This window comes from Protopterus annectens, chromosome 8.part0 (genome assembly GCF_019279795.1).
Source record: "Protopterus annectens isolate FY-2018-M chromosome 8.part0, PAN1.0, whole genome shotgun sequence".
In the NCBI taxonomy this organism is placed as follows: domain Eukaryota; kingdom Metazoa; phylum Chordata; order Ceratodontiformes; family Protopteridae; genus Protopterus; species Protopterus annectens.
The window spans coordinates 1,143,944,937-1,143,969,787 of record NC_056741.1 but is presented as its reverse complement, the minus strand read 5'-3'; the positions used below and the strand labels follow the sequence as shown (position 1 = coordinate 1,143,969,787).

The window sequence follows — 24,851 nt, the reverse complement described above, 5'->3', positions numbered from 1 at the left end:
TGTTTTACAGAATGAGAATACTCCAAGGTATCACAGTTTCAGACCTGGTATAAAATTCCATGTTTTACTGTCATAGACAGCACAGCTGCCGTTCCTGGAATTTTAACAGTAAGCCAGCTGTATTACACCCTTACCTGAGCCTGACAGCTGCATGTAATAAATTAGGCTTAGTGCCCAAAAAAAACCCTGAAGTGACTGTACATCAAACAAGTATAGCACATCCTGCTGCACAGTCTGGGGCACTGGCTCATAAGCCCTTCTGCATATACACTAATGAACTGTAAAGTGAATTAGCTAACACTTAAAACTGGTCATGTCTAAACAGTTAGTTACCTCTTTTGCACCTTGACAGAATCTACATTGTTTACTCATGAATCTCAGGTTCAGATCTTGGGCGGAGTATGTAACATAGCTGTCTACGTCAAGGTCTTCCAGAGAAGCAGAACAATGTAGTTCCATCTGTAGCAATGGCACGATAGCAGAGAGTGTAATTATGGTTTTCAAAATTATGAAAAATTAAGTGCAGATACGGAAACATGTACAAACTCCAAGACAATGGTATCTTGGAGTATTTCCCCTATTCTGCATTTCCAAGCAGTTGCCACTTTAGTATGAACCTTTAACAGAGTAAGACACACAGATATTTTACCATGGCAGACAATTTAATGGTAATATTAGAGTACTGATAAAGACAACAGTAGAAAAATACCACAATTCACATTCCTGGATTATACCTATCCTCACTGGGTCCACAAAATCTAATGAGAGTTAATAATCTACCTTCTGATTACTCTCTCTAGTGATCACCTTATTTCATGAGTAAATAAGCTAAAATGGCAAAGTGTAGAAAAGGATGACTATTAGGCTGGAACCCCCACCCCAAAAAGTCCTGAATACTACATTTTCATTTATTTGTTTAATAAGTTATCTGATTTACAAATGAAGCTTTCCTTATGTGCATATATACATACAGTACATACATGCACGAGTTCATGTCTTTGCACCAATAGAAAACTATATATTTTTTTCCTTTAAAATCTTTTTATTTAAATTTTGTTTATAGTAACATCCATCAAAGAAAAAATATATAATGTAATACAATCTTATAACAATACAACTTTATAACTTTATGAAACTATTTACATTGGTGTCTACACAGTTTAATACAATGTGAACTTTGTAATAACTATCATTTTAAGTAAACATCTATTTTCTCTATTGTTGTCATCCATGTGTTGTTGTATGAAGTAGTTCTGCTGGTTCTGTTCTTCATAGTTGAAACTTCCATACGACCAACTGTTAAGGCAAGACTTTTAAATTCCTCGAAGGAAGGAGAGGTTTGACTTTTCCAATGAAGAGTAATGATTTTTCAAGCTATAGTTAATAATGTCCATAATACTGATGTTTTTTTTTTTTCGGAACGCTTCTTGGTATAGGAGAATTGAATAAAAATAAGGATTTGGTTAGTTGAAAATTGTCATTGAGTATTATCTGAAAAAAAGTAATTAATATCATTTCAGTATACTTTAAGGCATTTACATTCATAAAAATATGTTGCCAATCATATTTTAATGTTTTCCTCACATCTCCAACATATTTCTTCATTATTAAACATTAAAGATAACTTGTGAGGAGTAAAAAAACTTCTGTGTAAGAATCTCCAACTAAATAATTGCCAATGAAGTGACAATGTAGAATGTTTTGAGGATTTAAAAATAAATTTTTTATATTCATCTAATGGAGGATTACCATTTACTTTTGTATAATAACTCCAGTAAGTATTTATGTGATATGTAAGTTACTCTACTCAACAGAGGCACTGGGAACTAAGGACGGGTGACACAATGCTAGGGTAATCCTATGGGCTAGACTTACAAAGGCTCCAAAGCCATTAGCCTAGTACACACCTATGAACTGTTACCTTGAAAAGGTTGGCTTGTAATGGTTATGATATATTCAATATGTTTTTGAGTGTCATTTCTAACAGAAGTTTGTATTATTTTAATCTTATTTATAATATATTGTCTTAATGATTGAAGAGATAACCACGTCTTTGTCTATGTTGTATATATTGATTATTTGATTATTAGATAATGTTCTTCCTAATTGTCTTAGTTGGTGCCAGTATAATACAAGTCCTTTCTTTAATACCTTCATCTTATTAATTTGAAGTGTTTCTAAATTACTGGGTGTAAATGCTATTGGTAAAAGCAGGAAGAATCACGAATTGATGCTAGGATTTTTATTGACAACTTTCTTAAAGTTAGTCAATGTAATGTTTATATATTGTGATGATATTTTAATAGTTTTATTTTCTAGTATGTAGTCTTTTAGCATCCACTAAAGGGGATTTGGTAATATGGACATGTGATCATTAGTGTACAAGTGTATATCTTCTAACCAAATTTGTTTATGTATTTGTTTCTATATCGGATTATAGGATGAGTTTAACCATAATGTTATGTTTTATAACAATGGAAGAGAGTATGTATGCTTTAATATCTGGTATATTTATCCCACCATCTTCTCAATCTGCCAAATGATTTTTTACAGCAATTTGAGGTTTGTTTGGGAACCATAAGAATTTAATACTAGTTTATTATACTTTTGAATAATATACTTGGGAGGTGGAAGAGAGAAAACTTGTATAATATAATATTTTAGGAAAAACTAATTAAATATAACCATATAAACTGTCTTCCATTGTGAAAAGGTATTTGTTCCAATTAGTCATCATTAGCTCAGTTTTATCTAGTATTGTGTTATAGTTTAGAATAAGTGAATAATTTAAACCGTTTGTCAGATAAATACCCAAATAATGAAGTTTATCTTCTGTTACAATATATTTGGAGAATTTTTTATTTATGCATTTTTTTCATTTTACTATTGGAAATTAAAATGTTGGTTTTGCTTTCATTAAACTGTAGTCCAGAAATATTTTGGAAAATAGATATAGAGTCAAGCTTGTAGAGAATTATTTGTATCAGTAAGGGTTAAAAGAATATCATCAGGAAAGAGCTGAAGTTTTAAGTTTAAAGTTCTTTTTATTTGTAATTTTATTATCTAGTCTGAGCTTATTTGCAAAGGGTTCTGTCAGTAGTGCAAATAACAAAAGTGACAAGGGACAACCTTGTTTAGACCCCTTCACAATTGTAATGGGTCCAGCTCTGTAAGATCCTAGTTTGACATATGCTAAGGAATTTTCATAAAGGGGTTTGATTAGTGTAGTGAAAGATGTAGGGAATTTATATTCATCTAAAACTAGAAATAAGTAATTTCAGTCAACAGAATCAAATGCACTATTAATATCTAAAGAGATTATAGTTAAATCCAAACCCTTAAATTTATTATGATCAATTATAGTTAAAATTCTCTTTATGTTATCAAAAGTATTTCTCCCTTTTATAAAGCCTGTTTCATCTTCTTGTATTAATAAATGGAGAAAATGTTTCATTATATCTGCAAAAATTGCCATAAACATTTTATAGTCTATATTTAATAGGGTTATAGGCCTATATGAATTACAAAGTTTTTCGTCTTTTTCCTGGTTTTAATATTGGGGATATTAATTAATATTTCCAGGAGGGAGGTATGTTTGTATCTTCTTTGACTATAGTGTATACTTTTAAAAGTAAGAGTGGGGCTTGACTTGGTATTAGTTTATACATCTCTGATAATATATTATCTGGGCTAGGGGCTTTATTTGATTTGAGTTTGTTGATTTGTGATTTTAATTCTGTCATAGTAATGGGCTTATTAAGGACACTTATTAGTTCTTGTAATAGTTTAGTAGGTATATTTTTATTAATGTATGATTTGATTTGTTGAGGAGATAAGACCTTTGAATTCAAAGAGTTATGTGTTTTATAATGTAATCTAAAAGCTTCTAATATGTTGCTTAAATCAATAACTTCTCCTTTGTATTAGGGATATATAACTATTTTATTTGTCTACTTTTAATAATTTTATTTGTTCTGTTTGCTATTTTTTCTAGTAGGTGGGATTCATAGAGTAAGAATTTAATTTTTCTCTAGGTTGATCATAATTTTATGATGTAGGATTTCAGTATATTTATTGTTTGTTTGAACTAATTCTGATATTAGATCTGTTTCCCTTTTTGTATTTTTAATTTAAGCTTATCTACTTTATTTTGTAGATCTAGTATATCTTTATTCCATATTTTTTGTTTGTTAGTACACCAAGATAAAACTTTACAGTAGGTGTATGCTTTTAAAGAATCCTAGATATATGTTTCTGATATGTCTTCTGTTAAGTTCCTTTCTAAAAAGGTCTTTATTTCCTTTATGTAAAATTCCTTAAATTATTTTAATTTTATTATATATGAAGGTATTCTAGTTATTGTAATAGACTGAGGTGGGATTAGATCTATTTCAAAAACAAATGTATTGTGGTCTGATAAGGGACAACTTATAACCTTGACTCCTTCTAATTTTTTGTTAATTCATTCAGCACATATACCCTATCAATTCTAGAGTGTGAATTATGTCTATGTGAATAAAAGGTAAAGAATAGTGAATGTACGTCAGCAAAATCATTGATAGCCCTAATACATGTCGTGTCAATGAACTTTGAGTGCTTTTGATGTGGAAGATTTTTTTCTTTTTGTTTTTATTTTTGAATCTGTGTCTTTATCTTCCATCATGCAGTTAAAGTCTCCCGCTATTATTAAACTGCCCTTAGCTTAATGAATTATTTATTTTTTTTGAGAATTAGTTAGCAATTTGCAAACAATTAGTAATTAAAAAGACAGTAATCTCATTTCTAATGGTACATTCTGTACGTACTTCAAAAATATACATATTTAAAATCTACAATACTATAAAATCTATATAAAACTGTGTATAATAAAAATCTTATAGAACTGTATGTAATAAAAAACGATCCTTAGTGGAATGTCAAATACATTTCATGTATATAAGTGTTAACATTGTTATAGTAAATGCACAAAGTATAACCTCAGATGTGACATATGTAACATCACACTCTAACATAAAGATCTTAATATATATGTATATAGTATGTGTGTCTAACTGTATACCTATATAGATAAATTAATACTTAAATATTCTATAATACAGGTGTCAAGTGATATGAAAAATAAGGACATATATCTCCCATGTTTTTTATGTATACATGTTGGACACCTGTATTGTTGAAACCCAGCGTTTACTTGCAGCAAGACAAGTTTGTTTATTTATTTTTTTTTATTTTATTTTACATTTGTTAACTGGGCTAGTCTAACTGGATACATGTCCATTTTCAATAGAGGCCAGAGGAGTTAAGCTCCAAGTTAGGACAAAAAAAAAAAAAAAAAGTGCTTTCTGGAAATTATGTCTTCTAAATGATGGTTAACTGTTTTAACTCCAACTCCTGTGATCCAATATATATTGACTGAGTAGATTTTCCTATATATTTCAATATTTACTAAACAAAACATACTGGATGACTCTTGAGAGTTGGTTATTTTGGGAATAACTGTTATATTTCTGTATGATATTGATACTCCTCCCTTTTTCTGCTTGAATTGGGAACTTACTAAGACTGTATAATTGTTAAGATTTAACTTATATGTATCTTGTTCTAACAGGCGTAACTCTTGTAGGAATACTAATTGAGGTTTATGTAAGTTAATGTATTTAAATAAACTTCTTTTAACATTATTATTTAAAGCATTAACATTGATAGATATACACTTTATATTCTTAATTTAAATTTAAGGTTATATAAACAGTGTATGTGTACGGTATGTGGCATTAAATATGAGCTTGTAAAATGTTCCAAGAAATTTCTTGAATTAACTTTATGTACAATTCTGATAGACACCAAACATACATTTAAAAAGATATTTAAAAACTTATAAAATCTAACAAGGTAACAATTATTCAGTATTATGAGGCAGTAAACCTCTTGCTTGTGTAGTGTAACTACACAAGCGAACCCTCTAACTATATTCAATATGTGGAAAATCTATGCTCTCTACCTTGTAATTTATGTGATATCTAGAATATTTAAACATAGAATGAAATACTCTGCTTAAGTTTAATATTTACAAACTATTTCTAAGTTATTTAACCATTTAGGTATTCATTTGGAGAAAAGAAAAGGGCTTGCAATAATATGAGAACAATCATATAACATCAAATGTATCAAAACAAAATGTATCAAATCTTTGCAATTAGTTTCAAAATGTCCATAAAGTCGTCTGCTAGATTAGATTTGTCTATGAACTCAGGGATGAATAAAAGTCCATTTTTGCTAATTTTATTTCAGACATGTATGGAGAGTGTTTTGCATTAATGAAAAACTATGACTATTTCTACTATAGCTGCACATTCAGTGGTGTAAACTCAGTCTCCAAGCTCCTATATGAACTATTAGTTCAGCATTCATTTTTATCTTATTGATGTTCATTACTGTTTATGAGGGAAGGTTTTCTTTTCCTGAATAGTGAATCCACCAGTTCAAGCCCTCCAGGTATATCTAATATGTACTATTATATGCTCATTACATAGTAAAGAATGTAGATGTTTAACATTGTTATGCAAGTTCAAACAGTTTGTAGTAAGAATTACTACATATTAATGAAAAGGTATCAAAGCTTTGGAAATGTTTTGAAGTAAAATCACAATATTAATAAATAATAAAATGTCACAATTTTTATATATTAATAATATAAGTCCAGTACAATCTACTTTCATGTTCTCAATTTATAGATTTTGCAGTATTAAAGATCCATATAATCAGTTTGCATAGTATTAAATATGTCTTTTATAATGAATTGTTGGAGTGGGTATATAAACAAACAATAATTGTCTAACAGTTGTGTTTATACTGTTATTTTTTCAGTGACATTTGCAAAGAAGGTTACATTTAAGGTTGAAAATGGTAGGCTGTATAAGACTGTGCGAAGTAATATCACAACATTTGATCATATAATATTTTAACTGAGCTAATCATCATTGGGTTCTGTCAGGACACATCTTGGTAAATTGTATAAAGGGTTCTGCTATATGTGTATTAAAAAAAAATCCCTACTCATTGATTAGTACCATATCAGTTAAATATATCCTTTAATTATGTTTATCAGGATCAATAAAATTATGTCATTACATATTTTAAATACAGTAATCCTCTATGAATTAATTGTAAACAGCATACTGCTTATGTATTATGACAGCAGAGATATGCAGTAAGTCATGAATCTGCATTTGTAATAGAATGTATTTACTTTACTTTACTTTATAAATACACATAGGTAGTTCCAGTAATTGTATGCTATTGTTATGTATTTAATAAATTATGTGCATACGTTTATAATATTTAACATTATTTTTATCTTGGTGTTTTATAAGGTTTGATTAGGCACTAGTGCTATCTGTGTGTACTTGCAGTGCTTGTAGCTTTAACTGAATCAGCTAAAGTGTGATATGCTGTGTGTTTCAGTGTCTAGCTTTAAACTGAAGGCTGATATCACTCATAGGGCGACTGAAATGTCTGTGAGTTCGCAAAGTCATTTCCATGGTGGACTAGCGTAATGGGATTTAATGCAGCATATATCATGTCTCATGAGCTCGTCGGGAAAAGGGAAAACCTTCAAATGGAAAATAAGGTAAGACATGAGTGTAAATGTTTTAGAAAACTTGTGTATTCAAAAATCTTCTACATGTTCAACAGAAACAAAATATTGCAGTTAAAATATATTATGGAGCATATCTCCTCAATAATATGAATCCAGACCACAGTTTCCAAAATGAGAGACACAAAAAACACCAAGAGAACATTTGTTCATTCATATAGAAGTGTTGCTTTGCATTTTTATGCAGATTGTTACATTGAACATCTGTACCATAACAGGGAGTGTGTTGCAATCTGCACCACTGTCCTGCTGCATTGAAATTACTCATGCACACTTTGTTACTTCTTAGACTGCTGTTGCAGCTTGGTGACTGATACAGCTTACTGTGAACTATTAGTGTGTGACAAATAAACACATTGCAGTTAGACTTTGTGCAGTTCCATTACTATGACCAGAGACAATGTACATTGTTGTTTAAATCTGCCTAGTGCTGTAGTTGACAATGTATATTATTGTGAATGACAGACTGTATGGCAAAGAGCTGTGTGGGATTGTTGCATGTATGGCTGTCAGGAATGTAGACACATCCTCTGTGGGAAGGATTGTAAAATGTCAGTACCTGTTGTGGCTTTGTAGACACTGCATGAAAGGAAACAGATTTGTTTCCTAGGTAACACTGCAAAGTACTTGCATATTCTTGGGTATGGATGCTTTCAGAATGTATGCTAGATGGACGTGCAGACACAGTGGCCTTCTGTGAGCACTGTACAACACTGTCAACTGATAGGTGATGGGGAAACCAGTGCACACTGGGAGGATGGTGGTGGTCATGTTTTGCTTACATCCACAAGCTCCAAGATGGATGTTATACTCTGAAGTGCTTTTGCACTGACATTGAGTTGATAATTTTTTCCAATGTAATTCTTAGAAAAAGGGAAATCACTGCTAGTGTATACTTGGAATCTCACTGGCCGTGATTTTGTATGGTAAACAGCAATCAGAGAATGCAACATCAGGCAGCTGGACTCGATACGTTGCGTCCTTCTCAGATCTGAAAAATGATGTGGAGAGAAGGAATGACTAATGAACCAAGTTCCTTGGACTTACACAACGCCCAGAGAAGAACTCTTCAAAATGATGACCTGAAAAAAAACAAAGAAAGTAAACTACTGGAGCAGGAGGAAGTATTTGCAAGTGACTCTTTGTTCCTTAGGGGATTTTAGTTAGCGGGTTCAGACAAGCTGACATGACATAGCTGTGCAGCTGTTGTAAGATATTGGTTGGAGTGACCAGTCGCGCATATCTGCAACCATTCTATTTAAAAAACATACTAAGAGTTTAGAGCTGTTTAATGAATTTACAGTGTGCAGCTGGAGTAGGAGTGTGCACTACATCAATACCTAGCTTTGTGGAGGCATACAGCGTAACAAATGGGATGGGTTTTTGGCAGGCGGTGGTAATAGTATTAAGTTTTAAACTTAAGTGGTTTTGATTCCAAATGCATGCAAGGACAACTTGCAAAGAGCTTATGGGTACATTTCAAGCTATTATTGCTATGGGTGAAAAAGGAAATGTGTCATAAGTGTATAGATCACCAGAAAGTATTTGAGTGGTGAACTTTTGCTTCACTGACATCTAAGGTCATACTTAGATGATTGTGAGCACCACCTGTAGAACTTGCTTGGTCTTAATGAGTTGCCTGTAACTCACTATGTTTTTCCCTTGACATACAATCATTAATACAGGGAAGGTTTTAGTAGTAGGAAGACCCCCCCTCCCTAAATGTACACTTGGAGATGTCCCTATTCCATTCTGAATTTAGCTTCTGTACGGTTTGATTGCAGACAATTTTCTCCATAATTTTCAAGACCCTCATAGTAAACTTACTGGTGTGTGAGAATCATAACTATATCTGACTCTTTTATACATGCATGATGATGGCTTCCTTCCATTACTGGACTAATTTATGTTCTGCCATAGATTTGTTGTATAATTAATCAAGAACTAGAGCTATTTGTTCCATAATTTATTTTATTTCAAAATTAGTGATTATATTCATCACGACAGCCCAGGTCACCTGGATTGAATTAGAGGCTTGGGCATCTAAGGCTCTGACAGGCAGGGATGGATGTAGCTATCCCAGGAGAGGGGGTTGCCTAGGTGTTACCTGCATTTCATCCCTGATAGAAGCCAGGAGTGTTGTGAGTGGTGTGGTCCACAGAAGGGAATAACTCTTGGATGTCCAGGAAACTACAGGGGAGGCGTGGAGTGAGGGGAGGTCATAGCAACCTTTGATGGCAGCAGGATGATGTGTGATCCTTGGATGGCCTTAGGATCCTAGTCTGCCCCTATTCTAGTGGAGTAAGTCCAGGGTTGATTGGCAAGGATACATGGATGATGGGAGTACTTGTGTGCACTGATGGTCAAGGCTGTGTGGGCGGCGGAGATAAAAATAGTGATTGTATTCGGTTCATGTGCTTTGTCACATCATAATAATTTAAGACTACACAGTACTTGTGATGTGGCTATTTCCAGGGTACCACTATAGGCCTTTAATGCTATAGCATTTTATCCATATTCTCCCTGTCTCTGCCATTCTGTGCTCAGCATTGACAAAAACATAAAATCAGTAACCAAAAGTCTCAAGAGTGGCCTCCTTATCCTTAGGACATCATATATTATCAGGTACTCTGATCTCACTGTCAGTTTTTATTCTAATTTCCTTGCTATCCCTTCTATTGCTGTTAGTGCTAATGAAAACTATTCTCAGCTCTGCCCTAATCCTATCTAGATTTATTCTCTTCTTGATCCATTTATGGAGCTGTCTGTACTCCATTTAAACCAAAACATCTCACGACCATCACCACCGTTTGCATATCCAGTTCTTCTTGTTTATTTATTTTTGTTTCTCTTATGTTTCTAATTTGTATATGCATAATTCTGTCTGCCTTCCTGCCTTTAGGAACAGACTTCTCTCTCTTTGAGTGCCTACGAGGAGTTTAAATGAACTTAGTACCTCTTCCAAGTATTTATTTTCAATGGTTTTTCACCCAATCTTCATCATCTAGTTTTTAGCTATACTGAACAATTTTTCTTCTACCCAACATTTATAATTTTCTTCTTCAGATTTATGTCTTGTCCTATGTCTTTCAATGTGTCCTTGTAACATTATCTCCAGAAAATTATAATCTCTGCACCTTAATGGTGGTATTATTTTCATAATGAGATTTCCATTTCTCATTATTTATTGTTATAACATCCTGCACACTTTCTGTTCTGGTTGGTTTCTATATCGCTTAGACTCATATGTTTGTAGTAGGCAGTTGGTCCAGAAGACCAGTAGCAGCCCAGCCACTGCAATGCTTACTAGTTTCTCCATCTACCTATTAAGGTCTGAAAAGACAAGCCATGGGGTGCACTTATGGATTCCAACCCACTCATCCAGGAAGCTATTTTGTTTTTGACATGGAATGGCAGGTTTTAAATGTAGGTCAGAATGCAAAAAAACTCATGCATAAAGACTAAAAGTGAAAGTAATACAAGACTGGAAGTAATAGTAATGACAATGAACCTGGAAGTAAAAATGTCAACAGATTTGGGTGTTTCAACTGTAGTCACAGGTGATAATTATAGAAAGCTAAGCCTATAGTCAAAGCTACAGAAATCTAGAACCACAATGTAAGCCTCCAACCAAGTAGTACCACTTCTAATGAGAGTTTATTTTTTTGTATACCAACCTAAGGTAATGTGATCTAAACAAGCTAGAGACCTGCTACAACAAAATCACCAAATTTGCCATAGGGGCATCCTACCGTAGTCACCACTGTCTCTCACTTGCTGAACTGGGCTGGCTTCAACTCCCTCACCTCCTTCACTGGTATCAACTCTCACTCGCCCACAAACTAGTAAACCATCCACTAAATGTCCCATCCCTCCAGAATCTACTCCAACCCTATCGCACCACCAGACCACTAAGATCCAGCAACAAAAATCACTTGCAGATCACTAAAGCCAATAACTCTGCTGGTGAAGCACTATTCTCTTGCGCCATAGCCAAATTATGGAACTCACTCCCACCCACAATTACCTCCGTACCATCATGCACCAACTTCAAAACTTTATTAAAAGCGCACCTAAAAACATGCTGGCTATGCCCTTGCAACTCCCACTCTAATATCATCCACCCCATCCAACTACTACCTTTCTTTCACCTCCACTAACTACCTTGATGATAGCAAGCTCAGATGCTCATAAGCCTAGTACTTATTATACAGCAGGAACTTCTCATTGTTACATTTGTTAATGCCTGTTATGTACTTCACAGCTAAAGATTCTAGTTGTCTACTGATGTACTATGTTCTTCATCTGTAAATATGTTGTAAGTAATTTCTATGTTAAATTGTTAATCGCTATGTAATCCAATGTGTAACTACTGTCTGTTTATTTTACTGTGGAGCTTTTCTCCCCGGGCCATCACTGAAAATGGACCCACGTCCAGTCGGACACTCTCGGTCAACAAATTTAAATAAATAAATAAATAATAAATAATAAAAATTGTAGAAGACATCTGAGACTACCAGAAGCCATTTCCATGTACTCTATAGAACACAGAGTGTAAAACAACTAGTAAACAAAAAGGCACTAAGGTAACATAACAGGTAACCTCACAAAACCTTTATTAATCCACAATTTGATGAATGAAGAAATAAAAAAACAGCAACTTGAACTGACTAAGCGCTTTCACCCTCATTGGCATCTTCAGAGTCAGTTAACTTCAGTAAAAACAACCTTTAAATACAGCTATTAATTAGTGCTTGATTAATCAATGATGAAAAAGCAGGAGGGTAGTTAAACTAAACAATTATCCCCTAAAGTTCCTGTTCACCAAATCTTAAAGTCCTGCTCAACAATACCTTGTTTGCTACAATCTCAAGTAAGTAATAGCTACCCAGAATAAATAAATAAACCAAAATAAAACATCATAAAAAGCAGTGTGTGCAGTAATAAACATTCCATATAAAACAAAAAACATATCTGTTAAAATATTTAAATTTGCATAGTTTTATATTCTTAAAATACATGCTAGGGATAGTGCATCATTGATACCAGGAGCAATGCTGGCATAAAGTCTCAGTTGCCAAAGACATTCCCTTATTTCCAACATGGTTTTATGGAATGTTTATTACTGCACACACTGCTTTTTATGATGTTTTATTTTGGTTTATTTATTTATTCTGGGTAGCTATTACTTACTTGAGATTCTAGCAACCAAGGTATTGTTGAGCAGGACTTTAAAATTTGGTGAACAGGAACTTTAGGGGATAATTGTTTAATTTAACTACCCTCCTGCTTTTTCATCATTGATTAATCAAGCACTAATTAATAGCTGTATTTAAAGGTTGTTTTTACTGAAGTTAACTGACTCTGAAGATGCCCAAGAGGGTGAAAGCGCTTAGTCAGTTCAAGTTGCTGTTTTTTTATTTCTTCATTCATCAGATTGTGGATTAATAAAGGTTTTGTGAGGTTACCTGTTATGTTACCTTAGTGCCTTTTTGTTTACTCTATAGAACAGCACACTGTATATTAAGTTATCATACAGGAAAGACATTTGGATATATAAATATACTTAATACTCAAGTAATTTAGACAGAGAATAAAGAGAAAGTTGATGGTGGTGCTACATAATATGGTATAAATATGATAAAATGATATGAAGAATGAAGAGCAGTTTGTAAGAAGCTGAAGCAGACACATAAGAAATACTACACCACACCAACACCCAGCAAAATATGTGTATACCTGTTTACATGACTTAAACTGCCTACGGTGGCCTGAATGAATGTTACTATAGATTACTAGGGGTCAAATTTTAACAGGAAGACATTTACTTGGGGTATAAATGAATCCTCAAGATTCCCTGTTTTGGAATCCATTATACCTACAATAGCCCATAGGAGAATCCAAGTCTTAACAAGGTTTGGAATGGTTGCGATACCAGAAACTATAAAGTTTTATAAAATACCTACTTTTATTTTCTTCCTGTTCATTTGGTTCTTTGAAACACAGGGAATAATACAAAGAAGGGTGACTCTACACTGATCACAGGCATCTGGTATGGTGGACATATTTATGGCTGGCAAAGGGGAAGTGCACCACATTGCAGATGTGAAATGTATACCATGGAGACAGCAGCTGGAAAGCATATTAAGGAGGCCAAAGAAGATATACTGGTCAATCTTCAGAGGCAGAAACTGACAGCCTAATATTTAGACATGAACTTTAAACCAGAATTCCAAATGTAGTCTGAGAGAGTAAGTGGGTATTGTAAATGAAACGATAGAAAGTGTAACTGTAAAAAATATTCTTGGCAGAAATATGCCCTGAGATGGTTGCCGTGGTATTCATATAAGGGATCACTTTAATTTAATGCTAAATGAGGAATGTGAATAATATCAAATATGTTGTCTGGTGATCGTTATAAGTGATGAAAAGTGGATTCCTTCTTTAAGCTGAGGAGTAATTATCCAGGGTGAGGTCATAATGGGGTTGGATTGATGGCCGGAAATCAGAGAAGTCTAAGAAATGCTGGTATAGAAATATTTCCTTTTGGTGATATTAGCAGGGAGTGATTACTTCTAGCTGGATGGACTATCACAACTTAATGTATGATTAATGTGAAGCATTTGTAGAATAAAATGAACTAAATGTATGCACTTGCATTTTGATAATATTTTCTGTGTTCCTGATAAACGTATAAGGAAAGAAACCTGGAAAAGAAATTCAGAATGAAGGCACATTGACAAAAGTTCATTTTTTGAGATCCATTTCTGATGATTTTGCTTATGCCGATTATTTACCAGAACAGGAGGAAGTTTTTTGCCTAGTAATGTTCATCTAGCAGGATACAATTCTGATTACAGAAGTCCACTGCCCAAAATACACACAGAACTGTTACAAACATCCCTATTAAAATGGAGTCTATCAACACCACTTAATGTTTTCCTTTTACTCTGTACTTCAAATGTGGGGCAGTCAATAATGATTAAGTGTGCATTGCTTTAAGCATTTACATGGACTGCTTAGTGCAAAGTTGCTTTAGCTGTTTTAAAGATTTGTTTGAGGTTTTACAGGTGATGCAAGGAATGTCTGAATTACTGAAGATGTAAAAAAAAAAATAATAATAAAATAAACAATGACACAGCAGGTAGTTTTAAATGTATTTGTGGAATAATACGTTTAGTGTTACTTTGGAGTCCACATTGCAAATATGTTGTATTAACTGAAAATTTGGTTTTGCGATGTTGTGCAATCCCCAGCTTTTAATAAGCCTGATAAGATGTGGCCAAAAATTTGTTTTGTCTCTCAGAAGCCAGATTTAGTGATCCAGCACTGTAGTAGTATGAACTTTAGCTTGCTGCATTCCTTAAGGCTGGGTTATAGCAGATGTGGTTGCTACTTGAAGAGGGACTCGGTACTGCCATCGGAAGTCTGGTCCTCAGCATTGGATTGATTTGCTGCAACACTCCAACTGATCCACTGCATTAGGTGCATGGTGCCTATTGGTCAGGCTTAGACAGCTCTAGGAAGTCCACAGGAATAATACATTTGTATAAATTCAGTCATTGGTTGATTTCTGCTTCTATTTATGATCCTCAAATTTGAAAGGTATTTGGAAGAAAGGTTCTCTATGTTCAATTTTTTTTTACCACTGGGATCAGTTGAACAGCTCTGTGATAAATTACACTTTCTTAAACCTACCGCAACCTGAATGTATTTGCTGTCTTGACTTTTAAACTGGTGCAACTTACAAATCACTTTTATAGTTCTTATGTTGTGATGTTTATGGGGTAGAATGCAGGTCCATGCTGCCAATGTAGTTCAGCAGGGCAATAGTAGAAGTATATACAAGAATCAGTTGAGCTCAGTTTTTACCATTGCCCCCCCCCCCATGCCTTACCTTTTTCATGCCCCTGTTTCTACTTAAAAACTACTTTGAGTCTTTATGCATGACATCACACCTTGGATTATGCATTGTTTACACCATATGGAATCCTAGTTATCTCTTCTTAGTGATGATGTCATGATCAAAATCTGTAAACTAATTTTCTGCAGCAACATGCTATTTCAGACCCAGCGTTTCCTGACAGCATCTCATCCAGGGCTGCAAGATCACATACACAGTCAAAAGTACTGAATTCTCATTGAGTACATGCCAAGAACCTAGTTTACTTTCTATTCAAAGCATCTTCATCACCATTATACTAGCTTTAATCTGCCTGCATGTTCTTGGCTCTGCATGGTATCGGCAGCTAAACATTTTTTTCTCCACCCCTCTATCTTGACTTTTACTCTCCTACAAACCCTGATTTTTATAGCGCTAGCTCAATAACTAAAGGTCCTGTCTGTGTTTTACTGCACTAGTTCAATAACTATAGGTCTTGCCAAGAGCTCTAAATTCCTACTGGAATCTTTTGCTTATTGCAAGTACTACATTATGCTAGGTTGCACATTTCACATACTTTGAAAGTGATTGTTTTTTTCTGACTCCACACAGCCGATTTGTGGCCCAACCCACCTCAGACAATCAGAGGTGATAAATCACACCTTGGTCTTAGGGCGCCATTTTCAAACTTCTCTCCTTTGCTGCCGATCTCTGCTCAGGCTCCCACACAAGCACGCTGTTAGGTAAAGCTGCTATTATCATTTGTTTTTCTTATGTAAAGCTAAATTTCTTGCAGTACAGTACTTGTAATTGTAACCAAGTGTACAGGAACTTGCCTAGTCATTTTTGCTGTTTTTATTAATGTAAGATGTTATCTAGACTTTAGAAAGCCCCCGTTTTCTTTTTGCAAGGCCTAGCATTTGCTATCTAGTGCTCTAAACTCATAGGCTCAACCAAAGAATATTGCTGTTCCTACTATTGCTTTGCTAGTACATATTGCAATTGTGGAAGTTGCATTCCTTACTACTTTACAGAACTGGATGTTAAAACACTCTATTTATTATTAGACCTGTCACCTGGTCAGATACTGCTGATTAATCTTCTTACTCATTTTTTGCTGCATGCTTATGCCTACCCTCACTGTTATATGATGATAGCTTTTAAATAGTCACTGTTTAAGTTTGTTGAAGTTTTAGTATCCTGTAGTAATGAATTTTGTTTTCCCTGACACATTAGTGCTCAGAGCTGACTCTAGAAATTGTGGCTTTGTGTACTTCCCATATTTACGGAATCTTGTAGTTTTAATCCCCTTGTTAGCTCAGGTTAACCTCCCTAAATATTGTTGCTACATCCCGTTGCACAATATTGCCTAAAATATTGTTTTTGATGTACTGAATGTTTAGGGGTTATAATTGAGAAGCCAGTCTCAGATAGTCATCTTTAATTCTTACACATTGTTATATCTGTACACCGACTGGTGCACGATTATTCAATTATTCTCTGCTTTTTTCTCCTTTCCAGCTCTTGCCCTGCCCATCCTGTTTGAAATCTGTAAACTAATTTTCTGCAGCAACACACTATTTCAGACCCAGCATTTCCTGACAGCAACTCACCCAGGGCTGCAAGATCACATACACAGTCACAAGTACTGAGTTCTGAGCGAGCAGGTGGCAAGGACCTGGTTTAGTTTCTATTCAAAGCATCTTCATCATCATTATACTAGCTTTAATCTGCCTGCTTGTTCTTGGCCATGCATGGTATCGGCAGTTAAAGATTTTTTTCTCCACCCCTCTATCTTGACTTTTACTCTCCCACAAATGCTGATTTTTATAGCGCTAGCTCAATAGCTAAAGGTCCTGCCTGTGTTTTACTGTGCTAGCTCAATAACTGTAGGTCTTGCCAAGAGCTCTAAATTCCTACTGGAATCGTTTGCTTATTGCAAGTAAAACATTATGATAGGTTGTACATTTCACATACTTTGAAAGTGATTATTTTTTCTGACTCCACACAGCTGATTTGTGTTCTGCCCCACTCCGTTCACCCTTGCTATGCTTGGGCTCTCTCCACTCCCCTACCCTGACCCCATTTCCCACTCACCCCCACTACCCCTACTTTTATTCTAGCCACTTTCCCTCCCTTCAGTTACCAGCATCCAATCAACATCTTCCCCTAATCAGTCTCCTCTCCCTCTCTCTAATATTCATTAAACATCTACTTCCTCCTTCAACCACACCTAGTTCTAGGCTCTACCTTCAAATTACAACTCCCAGCTTTGAAATATCTCACGTTTCCCATGCTCACCTTAATATCACAACTCCTCCACATACCTCTTATCATCTTAATATTTCTAATTCCCCTATACCATGCCACCTCCTATGCTAACAATCAACCTCCCCTCTCTCTTATTCCCCATAGAGCATCACTTACCTCATACCACCACTATATAAATGCTCATTTCTCTACCATATCCCCTTCACTATTTCAACCAAATCTACTCCTCCACTGCAAGCCAAAAGTTTTACCAACCGCAATAAAGCCTTTTATGCTTAAACTAATCTCATAGCTCCCAGAATACCTAAAAACCAAACAAAAATGCCTAGCACTATCTTTCTTCAACACCTTCTTTCTAGCAGGGGACATCCACCCCAACCCAGGACCTAACCATCCCACAGTCAACTCTGCTCCTCTCTCATAGAACCCTCAAACTATTTACAATAAACAGCCAAAGCCTTAACAACAAAACAACTCTCTTCCAAGCATGGCTAAACCACAACCAACCTTATGCTGTAGCCATCTCTGAGACATGGCTCAAACCCCACATCTCTAGCTCTGAATTCTTACCCACTGGTTTTCAAGCCCAAAGATGTGACAGTTTAAATAAAAAAGGCGGTGGAGTTGCCTTAATCTACTCTAGCCTTCTCTCCATAGTCCCTTTCACTAATCCCATTCCTCAATTCTGCAACACTGAATTAGTTGCAGGATTATTATAATCATAAAAGCCTCTGTATCATCACCCTCTATATCCCTCCAGGAGACAGCACCTCAACCCTCGAAGACATTCTCTCTTGGGCATCTACTGAAATTAACCTCATGACTCGAATACTAGGGAGCATAAATATTGATTGGAACAAAATCAATAATCCCACACCCTTATTAGTTATTAATCTCTTCTATTTACACAGGTAACCCATTCTATTACCAGACCTAATAAAAATAATCCCCCAGGATCCACTCTTGACTGGATTTTAGTTTCCCATCCAAATAAAATCACCAACTCAGGTAGTATTCCTGACTCCATAAGTGACCATTTTCCAGCCTTTGTTCATCGAGCTACCTCCTCCCATCTACATGAACACCAATACATAGTCACCCATAACCTCACTTACTTTAGCCACTTAACTTTCTCAAACTTTCTTAAGCAAATGAACTGGAACATTCTAAAAACTCCACCACTAGATAATGCCATTGACTACTTTAATCTCCACCTTCTTAAGTACTCTAAATTCTTTAGCACCACCAACAACAAAAAAAATAAAATCTGCCCCCTGGCTTACTAAAGACACCAAACAAATTATACATCAAAGAGACAAACTCTGGGAACTTTATAAAAAAAAAAAAAAAACTCCCAGACTCCTTTCTCCAATACATCCAGCTCCGCAACTCATCAGAGATAAAAAAAATCCTATTATGCCAAACTTCAGACCAACCATGCCACAAATCCAAGGTAATACTGGAACTCAATTAACTCACTTCTCAACCCAGGCACCAAAATCAGTCCTTGCCCTGACCCAAGTAAACCTGACTCCGAAATAGCCTCTCTGTTCAATTCCTGCTTCATTAACACTATAGCAAAACTGACCAAAACTTTTCCTAGCAATAATCACTCTCCTCTGCAGTCTTCTTCATCTCCATCCTTCCCCCTACACTCTGACCCCAGCACTCCCCCTTCCTTCAAGCTTAAACTAGTCTCCACTAACTTCATAAAAAGACTACTCACCAAACTTGAAACCTGCTCCAATGCCCAGACAATATTCCCGCATTCTTCCTCAAATCTGCAGCTGATGGCATTGCTTTCCCTATTAGCATCATAATCAACAGATCCTTACAAGAAGCCTATGTCCCCAAACTTTGGCGTTCAGCCTTTATTTTACCTCTCCATAAAGGGGGCAAAAACAATAACATCCCAAACTTTTGCCCCATAGCCCTCCTCTCCCCAATCTCCAAGATGCTAGAAAAATGTGTTCACCTCCAACTCATACCCTTCCTAACCCAAAACCAAATTCTCAAACCAAACCAACATGGGTTTCGATCTGGGCACAGCACTATGACAACTTTACTCTCTTTTCCAGACAGTGTTAATCAGGCTCGTGACTCTGGGCAAATAGTATCAACAGTCCTGTTAGACCTGTCTAAAGCCTTTGATACTGTTTCACACACCCATTTTCTGAGCCAGCTTTCTAACCTAAATCTTTCCCAAAATACTATAGCCTGGTTTTCAAGTTACTTATCCAACAGATCTCAGGCTGTGAAATGGAGAAAAGGCACCTCTACTTTCCTACCCATGCCTACCAGCATTCCCCAGGGATCTGTTCTTGGTCCTATGCTATTCAATATCTTTATCAATAATTTCCACTCTACCATCCCCAATGCTAAAGTTATACAATATGCAGATAATTCTACTTTAATCTGCTCCACCACAAACCTCCCTGAACTTCTCTCCAAGTCTCAGTCTGCTTTTTCTATCACTGAGTCCTGGATGCTCCAAAACCATCTTTATCTCAACGCTAACAAATCCAAAATATTGCTATTCCCACCCTCAAAATATTACCATTATGATAAGAGTTCCTTCCAAGTTCATAGCCAAAATAACTCTGTTATTGAAGTAATTCCCTTTGCTAAACTACTCGGGGTCACAATAGATGAATACCTAAAGTTCGACATCCACATCCACCAAAATATCAAAAAAGCCCATCAAAAACCGGGCATGCTGTACAGAAATATTCAATATCTGTCATCATTCTCCTGACAAACTCTGTCTTCCATCTACCTGCTTCCCACCCTAATGTATGGTGCCCCATTACTAACCAACCTATCTTCTTCTCTCTCCTCAAAACTTGAACAGTGTTATAACAAAATGACTACATTTGACACCAAAGCTAAATACTCCTCTCATCACTGTACTGCCCTCCGCTCTCTGAACTGGTTAGAACTCCCAAACTATCTAGACTACCCCCAACTTACTACAGCCCACAGACTAATATTCAACCCCACCAAATGCCCCGCACTCACAAACATCTTACCCCTATACACCCCTACTAGATATCTCAGATCTAACCATCAAAACTTAATCACTGTTCATTAACCTAACAGACCCACTGGTCAACTCCTCCTATCCTTTTCCCTAGCAAAGAAATTGAATTATCTCCCCTCCAATTTAAGGACAATGCAGAACTCAAATAGCTTTAAAACTCAGCTTCACAATCACCTATCCACTAAATAGAAATGTAACGGCAATCTCCCTACTTATTCCTATTCCTCCTTGTAACCTGCCTATTCAAGTTCTACATCTTCTTAAGGTCTGCTAAACATCACATGATTCTTAATAACCTGCAAATATTGTATATATTTTCTCTTCTTCCAAACAGATGCTAAACAATATATGATTCTTGTACCCTATAAATATTGTGTATAATCTATATCGTATTCAGATTGCAAGCTATCTGTACACTATGTATATATCATACATTTTTTTTGTTTTTAACTGGACTTGTATACTACCTCTTGTTGTACTCATTTAAATATACATTTCTGTATTTTTCAATTTGTATTCTAATCTGGAGCTTTTCTCCCTGGGCCTCCACTGAAAATGGGCCCCTCGGGCTCAGTGGACTTCCCCGGTTATCAAATTGGAAATAAATACATAAATCATTTTTTTCTCTTCTGTATCATGTCTTATCATCTCATACTTTCCTGTTTGTGTGAATAATTGTTAGCTGGTTACAGTAATTTTGCTTCTGGCCTCTGTTAATGTTGCATCGACTCACTGCAATGAACATCAGATTTTGCATCATGCATAGTGCAGACTCATATTTAGCATACTAAATGAAATCCTGAGTGGGGGTAAGAAAAGTACATTGCAATACAATATTGTTATATTTTATAGATCATGCACCATGTTGATAGCATCTTAAGCACCCTTGACATTATCACTTGCACTAAAGTCATGCTGTTATTTTGCAGTGTTGCTAGGTGATCTGTAGTTTACTGGGGTATTTTATGGTAAGTGTATTTATTGCAAAAGCACTGTTTCTTGTTGCTTCCTGCAACATACTGTGCAGAGATTGTTGCTTTGTGTCTGACAACCTTCTACTGACCTTTCATTCCTTTAGTATATTTTTTTATTTCTCAGTTATTTATGAAAATGAGTACATGGACACCCACTATGCTGCAAACTACTGTTCCTCTTCACACGTTGTGTAATATTCCCAAAATGCTAGAGAGAACATATCACTGCAGAAAATAACAAAAATTCTGCAATGCCGGTAGTTTAAATGCTAGCTTATCACAACTGCCTAAATCATTTGTTGTCAAGGGCACCGGCAATAAACTAAGCATTTCTACTCATATCTACCAGAAACTCTCTGATTTGTAACATGTCTGTTATGCTGTAGTCTGAAAGTAAATACGTTTGTATATATCTCTTAAAATCCTCAGTTGCAGTTAAAAACTATGTACATTTTGTTTTCAACTGTATGGTAGAGAAGGAAGACAGAAGACTACACAACAGCCTTTGATGATGTAGGTCAGAATGGTGCGATCCACAAACTGAAGGAAGGTGATGTTTCCACCAGTGGAAATGTAATAACAACTTCAATACTGAGGTCATAAAAGTGTACTGTAGTGGCTAAAAACAAGTGTTTTATGGGATTAGCTGCATTAGATGTCTGATGCTACACAATGTCAAGGTCAGGATGACATATATATGCCAGGAAGCAGTGATGTCCTTACTGAAAAGGATGCCACCTATTAAGAGGAAGATGTTTTTTGGATGATTCTGTTTTGAAGTTCAAGATGGTAGTGGAGAGAGATAAAGAACTAAGTGTGTAGTGTGCAAAAGGAAGCCTGGTCACCTGAGAAAGCAGTTCTGAGTCAGCTTTATATAAAAAAATAAATAAAACTCACATTTTCCCTCTTTTTTATGAGTTTGACACAGAGTTTATATAGATCAAGAAATTGGGGCCTGGGCAACCCATGCTTTCTTGGAACAAACATCTGTGATATATATTATGTACTTTTTTTTTTATACCAGTGATTTGGATCTATAATAAAACATGGAGGATGTTTTACTTAAGATTATTTGCAGCTTACCTAAGTGAGATGCAGTTAATTATAATGAATGTGATGATCAAACTGGAGGAAGGCATGGCTGATGCTGTTTTTCATGTTTAAGATCAGATCTCTGTTTCTTCCACAAAATATAAATTACCTTACTTAAGACATACTTATCGGGTATGCAGCTGAATTTTTGAAGCCAGTTTAATAGAGGTGTGCTGTATAAACCGGTAGAATGAAAAAGGTTAACTAAGTATTTTTTTATTGTTGCTTTTAGAAAAAAATGCTAAAATAAAAATGAAGAAAAAGATGAATATTGTGTTGTAACATGAGAAGGCAGATGATATATAATTGGTATAATAGATACATATAAAAAATATATTGAAGAAATAGATTGGATTAAGAAGCTCATTCACTCCAGTGGAGCTCAGGAAGCCTGGACTGCAACTTCCAATGGACAGAGCCTAAGCCTTTTGACAGAATCAAAGTATGTCCTCACATTAGTGCTCATATTTCTAGAACCATAGGGCTATGAAAGAAAAAATGGCAAACTATTCAGCACAAACTATTTTTATAGTGGTAGTATTCTTTAGGTTCTAGGTCTTAAACTGAATTTATAAGTCAGTCAATACAGTAACTATTACGTTTCTAATATTGTGTAAACAATTTACAATAATATCTCAGCAACCATTCAAGTTACATACATACTGTCAGCAGCGTTTTATTCATCTAGATGAGAGCTTTCATACAAGTCTGAGTTCTGTCTGTGTTACTTGGTTGTTGAGATATTTAGAAAAATGTGAAAAATTATATAAATTAATATCATAAAAACAGCAGTTAGTATCTATTTACCTGCACTAGACAGAGGTCAAATATTAAGGCAGTTGAGTTTGCCACTGTGTAAGTTTTAAGCTGAAATCCTTTAAGACCTTGTAAATAGCATGGTTTTGGGATTATTGATGCAAATATGAACAATCAATATTTGATGCCTAGAGGAGTCGGTAGGACTTAACTGCAGATGCACCTGGAGGCGTCATGCAAATGTAATGAGTTCACACCTCACAACCGTACCGAATATCAGTATTTCCCTGTTTTGAGGGCAAAATAATAGGGTACCACAAATTTCCGAATGGCCCCTTCAAATCCTGTTTTTTTTTTTTACAAGTTTTCATTATGGCTGTACATCTACAGTCCACCCACAACTTGTACCGACTGCCAATTGCCAACCAAAGAGGACTATGCAAGTGCACCTACAGAATTTGAAAGTCAACTTTACATTAGTTACATATATTGGGATTCGTAGAACCTGAACTATGCAAGTTCAGCATGGAGTGGAGTTCCAAAGGCTTCAAGACAAGTTGCTCCAAATTTTGTGGTGTATGCCTATCTTTCAAAGCTGGAATATATGCAGGGTGAATCATAGTTGCTTCACCCTTGATGGATATGTGATCAGGAAGGCAAGTAGTGCTGTGTGTGTAACAAGAAGGTGCAACCACTTCACTAAAAAAGTAAAACCACAGTCCAGGAACAAGGAATAAATCACAGCTTTTAGCGTATAAATCCTTTAATCGCCGCTTTCGTCAAAGACTTCATCAGAAATAAAACAAACTAAGACATTTCTACTTATATATCACAGTCAATTAAACAATTTGCCTCATTAATTAATTATCATATAAAATTCACTTGAACTCATTTGTAAATGCATCTGTTAAATCACATATATATTTAAAAAGTAAATACATTGTTACAAAAACACATACCATTTAAAAGAAATGTGTTTGTGAAAAAGGGGGGGGGGTGTAACAAAATATCCACTAAAAGGTTACTACTCTAAACCCCCCTTCTTTTTACTTAAAAACATTTAATATTTATTGCATCATTTAACCCAGGATTCTGGTCTGCCCTTAAGCGGATTTGCCATCTAGTTTCTCTCTGTTCTAAAAATTTTTTAAAATCACCCCCTCTCATATCTGTTCTGCC

At 35.2% G+C, this 24,851-nt stretch overlaps 1 long non-coding RNA gene across 1 annotated transcript in view; it reads right to left on the bottom strand.

Moving 5' to 3' along the window:
• Positions 1-1,048: 1,048 nt before the first annotated feature.
• The window catches only part of LOC122809276, a 63,789-nt gene continuing 39,986 nt past the window's right edge, over positions 1,049-24,851 (bottom strand). Inside the window, exon 3 of the long non-coding RNA XR_006365883.1 lies at positions 1,049-1,491. This is a non-coding gene — a long non-coding RNA (uncharacterized LOC122809276). The remainder of the gene's footprint in view (positions 1,492-24,851) is intronic.